Genomic DNA, 7,828 nt, shown 5'->3' on the forward strand with positions numbered 1-7,828 from the left:
CGAAGGTAAGGATAGATAGAAGAAAATAAGATTAACACGACGCTAAAACTGGCCTACACCTTGAGTGGTAAGGCTCTTGAAAAACATCGAGAAAAAGAGGGTGAGAACTACTATTCTACTCAGTTCAGTGGCAATTAACTGCAACCAGTCACTCCACTAGCCACAAAATCACAGGCTACACGACGATACAATAATCGCACTAAGCATAAGGAGGTCGTAAAATAACTCGCTGAAAGCAAAGCACAATAGGACACTCGCTCAATCCTACTCGCCCTCAAGTAAACACTGAATGTCAACCAAAATGTACTCTATTCTACTCCTTCACAATTAGTCCACTTCGCGCCACTAGTTTAATGTTGTTCTAATTTACTCATATATCGACTGGTACGCGTGTTCTGTCACGTGCGAACCAAGTATACCTACATGCTCACCTATGCTCCAAAAGCATATAAATGTACATCCACTACTATAAGTTATCAAGTAGTGATCATCTCACACTCAAAACGTCGTCGATTTCATTTCCAATTTAGGATACAAGGTAGTCAGCTTGCCGCCTAAGTGCCCTGTGGTAGCCAACTTACTCTTGGCAATGTGTCTGTCAACTCCGACCGTAGCTTCTCAATAGCCCGAGCGAACATGGAGGTCGCATAGGCACTCCGGAGTGCGGCTTGTAGACTAAAGCTGACAGCGAAGAGCATTAACGAGAAGTATACTACCCATCTAATAACATGCAAACATTAACCTACGGAGCAAAAGGGCAAACTCACTAGCTAAATCTCCCCAAGCTCCGAAAAAGAGCTAGAACCTCTAATCCAAGTCTAGGAGTTTCAAAACCAATCAATAAGCCTCAAAAGCCTATTTATCAAAAAGCCCCAAAACAACCCTAAATCTCATTTCTAGGGTTAAAACAAGCAAAGCTCAATAGATCTAGAGGAGGAACTTGCCACAAACCTTCTCGATAGCTCCAAACCAAGCTCAAAACTTCTAGGGTTTGAAGATTGATCCACACAAGGCCTCCAAAAGCAAGTCCACAGCCTCCCAAAGGTTGGTAACAAGGAAAGAATGGTGCTCCAGCAAAGCTCCTCTCCTTCTTCTTCTTCTCCTTCTCGCTCTCTTCTTCTCTCTCTAGAATGCAAAGGGTTGAGAGAAAGGATGAGAGCTGAGCGAGCACGAGGAGAGGCTGCCTGATAGCCTCTAAGGTCAACAACAATCCAGTTAGGTCAAAAACCCAAAATTGCAACAGCCGGTCTGCAGTATTTCGCCTAAGGAGACGACCGGTTCATACTCCAGCGGGACCGTTCTCCGCTGCGAACCCCGAAAAATCAGGCGTTTTCGGACCGGTACTCCATTCCTGCACAACACCCGGAGCAGGCGCGGGACGGTCCTCGCTCTGCGCCCGCGACGCGTTGGATTACGGTCCCTCACGCATGACAGGGAACGGTTGCAATCAGGCTACTCACACTGCTCATTGAGGGGACCGGTCTCTCTCCTTCCAGGGAACCGGTCCCCGAGAGTAAAAACTCTCATGCCTTGTCCAAAGTTCCCAGATTCGCAACTTTTCGGGTCGGGAACATTTTACAACCTCCACAACTGTGGGAAAAGCTCCGAAATAACCACCAAAACAACTCGGCAACCGCTCCGCAATTTGCCAAGGGTCAGTGTGTAATCACATCACTAGTGAACTCAATCCTGTGGAAGCTCGCCGTAGGTTAGTCGGCCTGGCGCGGTCCAACACAATGGGCCTTGTGGTAGTCCAACATCCCCACTGTCAGCCCCCGAGCCCGCCTCTTTAGATACAGGATTCGGGCAAACGGCAACAGACCGCCGAACGGAGACAGGGTTTTCCCACTGCACAGCGGACCAGAGTTCCCTGGTACGTTCAACAGGCGGTACCGCAATCAATACAAGTACAAGAGGTTCCAAACCAGGAACAATCTTTCAACAACGATTGCGATAAGAAGGTATCAATCAACTAACACATCCTATGTTAAATTACAATCATTCCTACATCAAAATCATTTTACATCGCATTTGTTTCATTACATTGATTCCTCAACAACTTCCAATACTACAATCGATTTCTAAACATAATATTACAACATCAATTGTTTTTTCTTTTTCTTTTCGTTATTACCCCTAAGAAGCCGACTCCAGGGGTGCTTGCTATCGTGGTCTCCTGTGGTAGGGCAACTAACTAGCGGAGCTACGCCTTTCCTCGCGCCGCCCGCTGCCTCCGCGTGTGAACCTTACCCCAAATGCCGGCCGTGTACCCCCAAAAACCAACAACACGGGGGCTGAGACTATTGTCCATAGTCCCCGTCAGGTGGGTACAGCCACCCAAACTGAAAAGCTCAACCCACCAGGTCCAAAGGAGGCACTGCAAAAATGTTAAGTCCAACAGATATATAGTAGCTATCCACACATAACACTGGCATTAACTGTTCATGCCCTCACAATATATGCCAAATTATGCGCAACTCTTAGTCATTCTTTACCATTCAGCCTTCTCTTTAGAATTTGCTGATTCTTTATCCATTAGCCATTCTTTACTCCTTTCATTCTTTTCATATATTATCATTTATTCTTTTAATATTTATATACACTATATATGAGAGAGCACTACAGCCTTAGGCGAATTTACCTTATGCCATTCTTATAAAATTAAAAGATCTATCAAATCATTATCACTCTTGTTCCTAGGTTAACATTACCTTAGCCAACTAAATGCCAACTCGCTCGTATTGATCTCATAAAAACATACACATTTCTATTATAGAATATACTTTACAACACGATAGGTTTCGCCACATTAAACTGCTTCACATTATAAAATCCAGTACATCAATAGGAACATCACCGCTCACAGGAACCGTCCTTACGGGTCTACTCCAACCCCGGATGCCAACAACTCCGGAGCGCATCGCCCGAGGGGGAGCGACTGCCCTCCGAGCCACGGAACTCATAGCCAAGCTATGAGTCAAATCTTAACTTCCTAAGAATTGTAGAGTTGGATCATGGTTTTTTACCAACTAACTCTAGTGGTTCTTTACATCACTTTATGTCTGCCACCTACGCAACTCATTTGTTCTTCTAACATCTCTTTTTACTTTGCTAACCTCTACAATCACGTTTTTCACATTCCTTTACCTTTAAGCTTATCTTTAGCTTTCACACTTCTTTAACTTTACACGTTTTTTATGCCACATTACATTACATTGTCTTTAGCCATTATCAATTATTCTTTTACATCTACACTTGCTTTGCCTTGTCCTCAAGCCATTATCTTAGGTTCTTACATTACAGTCATCATGCATACACATAATTATTTAGATCTCCTTAATCATTCTAATAAGCACGTGTACTCAACATGCCCAATGCAACATTACATTGATTATCATCACATTGTTTTACATTATCTTTAACCATTATCAGTTGTGTTCTTTTACATCACAATTTACTTCTTTGATGTCAAACTAAATCTAGTGGTCCACTTTACCATTTCCGATGCCACTCGATCTATGTTTCAACATGCATGATATTTTGTCATCCCATGGTTGGTAGTCATTATACTCTAGCATTTTATGCACTTCGTTAAACATTTACTACATGCATTCTCGGTTAGTACAAATCTCATTACCTTATCATTTTGACATCTTATTTAGCATTTCTGATAATATGCACATATACAATAAACATCAACTCAATCCATTCAATTTTTGGCATCTATCTTTACTCATGCATCTTTAATTAGCATACTTCTATCATGCATTGATCAAATAGCATACTTGTAATCTTTATCATGCATTCTATAAATAGAATACTCTTATCATGCGTCAATAGTAAACATAGCTACACTTTTAGCATCGGAAAGCCGACCCTAATCGCTTCGGTGAGTCCAACACCACCCTCATTTTTCGGCATTCCCGAATTGCTTGTCGACACCTTTGCAACTGGCCTCCCCGCGGCCACCCGTTTAACCCGGTTTGGCCCGATCTCTTCACCCGCGACCACCCGAACGGCCTCCAATTCACGATCCGCAAAATTAAAGGTCTTCCCGGTTATGTGCCACGAAAGCTTTTCAAATCCATTTCTCATGAAATGTTACGATATCGCCTCGGCCCTCCCGGCGGACCCGAAGCCCTAAACGTCCGTTCTTTTAAATAACTTTCGCAAACGGCTCGTCGGAACTTGCCGAAACGTCCTTCGCCAACTGCGTTCGTTTTTACTAGCAAATTAGGTTTATATAGGGTCAATTCAGAATCAAAACAACCGTTACATTTTACAGAAACCGCATTCGGAGGCCCTAATATGCCTATTAACGCTCAAAATAAAATCCAAAAATTAAAATGGATCAACATGGCTACACCAAAGCTCATTAGGGCATTTAAGTAATACTTAAACGTTACAAGGATTAAGCCAAATCCCTAAAAGCTTACCTCAATGTGAAACGCCGCCCGCGGACACAACACACTACCGCTCAACGGGCGCACGAAAGCTCAATCCGCCCGCCTCGCAACCAGCGTTCGCAAGCATATTCTCCCAACCCCCCGCGAATCTTTTGAGCGAGAAAGATATACGAGAAATGAGAGAGAAAATCTAGCAGAGGAGGAATGAAGGTTTTTCTCCCCTCCCACTAGCCCACCATGCGTGCGTGTGTGTGGTGCCTCGGGCTGAAGGAAGAGGCAGAAAGAAGCTTCAGCTTCTTTATAATACAACCGACACTATTCCAACTCCAGGCAACTTCAAATCTGATATCTCTTCGCCGGAGCTCCCTGTATGCCGTCCTTGAAGCTCAAACTTGAACAGTCAGTTCGGTTTTACTTAACTTAAACAAGCTGGACGATCACCTGGTCAGTTTCGACCGTTTGGTCACTGAATAACTGTACGAAACTGCACATATTTACTCAGATTAGCTTTCGGATTCTGTATTTCTCACTCCTACGGGTTCAGAAAAATATGAAAACCTTAAATCTAGCCTCATACAAAATATTTCTGACCCATCTCCGCCGAATTTTCAAAATAATTTCTCGGAAGACTGTGCATCTTTCTGCTTATTTTTCTGTCCCCCGTCTCGCAACAGAAAAATTTTATCATCTTCTGTTTTCAAATTCCGATTTCAGCACAAGTCAATCTGACTTATGTTTTCAACTTCTCAAAATTCAATAAAAATAGTATTCCCACACTATCTTTTTATTTATCTTTATTTTCTTTACGCAAAGATCTGGTATACCGCATTACACCCACTCTAGAAATGAGCCTCCCCCACGGCATTCCATTTTGGCGCCTAATCCCGCACTGGCGAGCATGTGTCGCGATGGCTATCTCCGGAGTGCCGACTTGTAGGGAGCGACCCTTACAAGTATGTGCGAATGAGCACAATGGCATGCAAGCGAATAAGTCCGTCTCAGGTCCCAGTGGTTCATCACTGTTTCATCGGATCTAAAACTCGGAATACAGCACATGTCCCAAAGGCCTGCCTCTATGTCATCGTGTCTAACACACGGAATATAGTAACTGTCTCAATGGCCTGTCTCTATGTCATCGTGTCTAAAACACGGAATATAGTAGATTTCTAATGGCCTATCATCATGTCTCTAAGTTGCAGTTCAACAATTTTCTAGTTCAAGTGCCCCTTTATGACACTTTTGCTCACTATGTCCCAATATGAATAATAAGTCTAAAGGCTTGTTGTTCTAATCATTTTCCACACGTGAAGCATGATCTTATATCAGTCAATAGGACATTAAACTCATGCATACTAACAATGCATATACTTCTCTCTACAACATAGAGTCAATCTTTCATGATGCATAACATAGGGGTTTTAAGCACTCTAAAATTCACATAAATTCCATTTAACATGAATATGCATGTATTTATAGTATACGAAAATATTTAACCACATAGGAGGTATTTCCTCCCATTTCAATGAAGCCAAACCCACCACAACTCTTACAACTCCTTCGTTTGCTCCGACGAAGGTATCCACTAGTCTTCTAGCACCCTAGAGGTGTAGAAATAAGAGTCAAATGAACCTTACGAACATCCCAAAGCTCAAACATTAAGCAACTCAAGAAAAGGGTGAAAACTCACTGGATGCGAAGGAAACTCTCTTGATCTCCAAATCGGAGCTAGAGTCCTTCAAGTCCAACCTAAAGAAAGGTTCTAAACCAATCAATTTGGTTCTTGAAGCCTCTAATCAAAAATCTCCAATTCTAACCCTAATATCACATTTCTAGGGTTTCATCTAGTGAAAACTACCAAAACTTGATCCAAGAGGGGGATTAAGTATACTAACCTCATAAGATGCTCAAAACTAAGCTCCAAGTCCTCTAGGATTGAAGGTTGATCCCCAATCAAGCTCCAACCAAGATCTCAAGCTTCTCTAATGGTGGGAAACCCACAAAAAGCAAGAAGGAGAAGAAGAAAGAGATCAAAACTAGCTAAAACCAAACAAAAATGGAGAAGAATCAAGGGAGAAGAGCTCACCTTTGTTCTCCACTGGTCTGGGGCTCAAAAGAGCCCCCCAAGGGCTGTGGTGGTGTTTATATAGAGATGCAAGAATTGCAAAAACACCCTTACCCGAAAAACTGCCCATTCTGCACTGCGTACCGGTACACGGGTTTGTGTACCGGTACACATCCCACGAACCAGTCCAACCTGAGCCTTGGGTTGGCGCACAGGCTACCAAAATCGATGGCTGTATCGGTACAGCCATCAACCTGTACAGGTACGCAGCCCTACCGAAAGCTACCCGAGAGCACACCAATAATCCAGCTTTTGGGTTTTGGTGCCAAGTTTTAAACATCAATTCTTGGGGCTCGAACCATAGGTCGGAACACTGTCCACGACCCTCCACAAAGTGTGGAAAAGTTCGGAACACAAATCAAACACTCGAACCTCGCTATTTGCAAAGGTCCAGTGTGTTACACTACAATAAGGGAAAAGAATATAATGCTAAATCCACTATGTAAAAACATAAAGTAATACAACGGATGTCCCAAAATAAGTGCTAGAAAGGTACATAGGTGGTCTCTCTATACATGGTGCAAAATCTCTCTCTCTCTCTCTAATACAATAAAAGAAAGAGTAAATCACCTAAGCTCAAAAGTAGCTCCTCTGTATCTAGCTAGGCGACACCCTTGCCGCGATCTCGTGCCTCCGCCGGTGCCGAAGGCTCTGAAATAAAACCACAAAACAGGAGACGTGAGAACTATTAAATAATAGTTCCCAGTGGGCAATTACTGATTTCAGTGAAATGCACCACTAGGCCCAAAAAGCTAGAAAGGGGGTCAGTGTATAAGTATAGACAAAAGCAATAAATACAGCTAATAAATAAACATGAATACCTGCTACCACAAGATATTTCTACTTAGCATGATTTTGCTCAAGTAATAAAAGGCTACACTAGCATAAATGTACGAAAGTATCACTAGTATGATGTCCACAAGCTAAATAGTAAAGATGTCATTTTTACTATTCTAGTCAATGTCCACATGGCATGATGAATGCTCAAAGTCAAATCTGAAGAGACCCGCCCGAAGGCTGTCGGGCCCTGAGACCCACCGGTAGGCTGTCTGGCCGGTGCCGAGCTTAATGGCGCCGCGGTAGTCAACATCCCCACTCTAGGAATGAGCCTTTCCCACGACAATCCACTTCGGCGCCCAATCCCACATGGCGAATATGTATCGCAATGGCCATCTCCGGAGTGCCGGCTTATAGGGAGCGACCCTCACAAGCATGTGCGAATGAGCACAATGGCAAGTAACCAAAAGATTCGTCTCAAATATCAAGTCCTTATGTCTAACAACATGGAATATATCACATA

Source organism: Ananas comosus, linkage group 1 (assembly GCF_001540865.1).
Source record: "Ananas comosus cultivar F153 linkage group 1, ASM154086v1, whole genome shotgun sequence".
NCBI lineage: Eukaryota > Viridiplantae > Streptophyta > Magnoliopsida > Poales > Bromeliaceae > Ananas > Ananas comosus.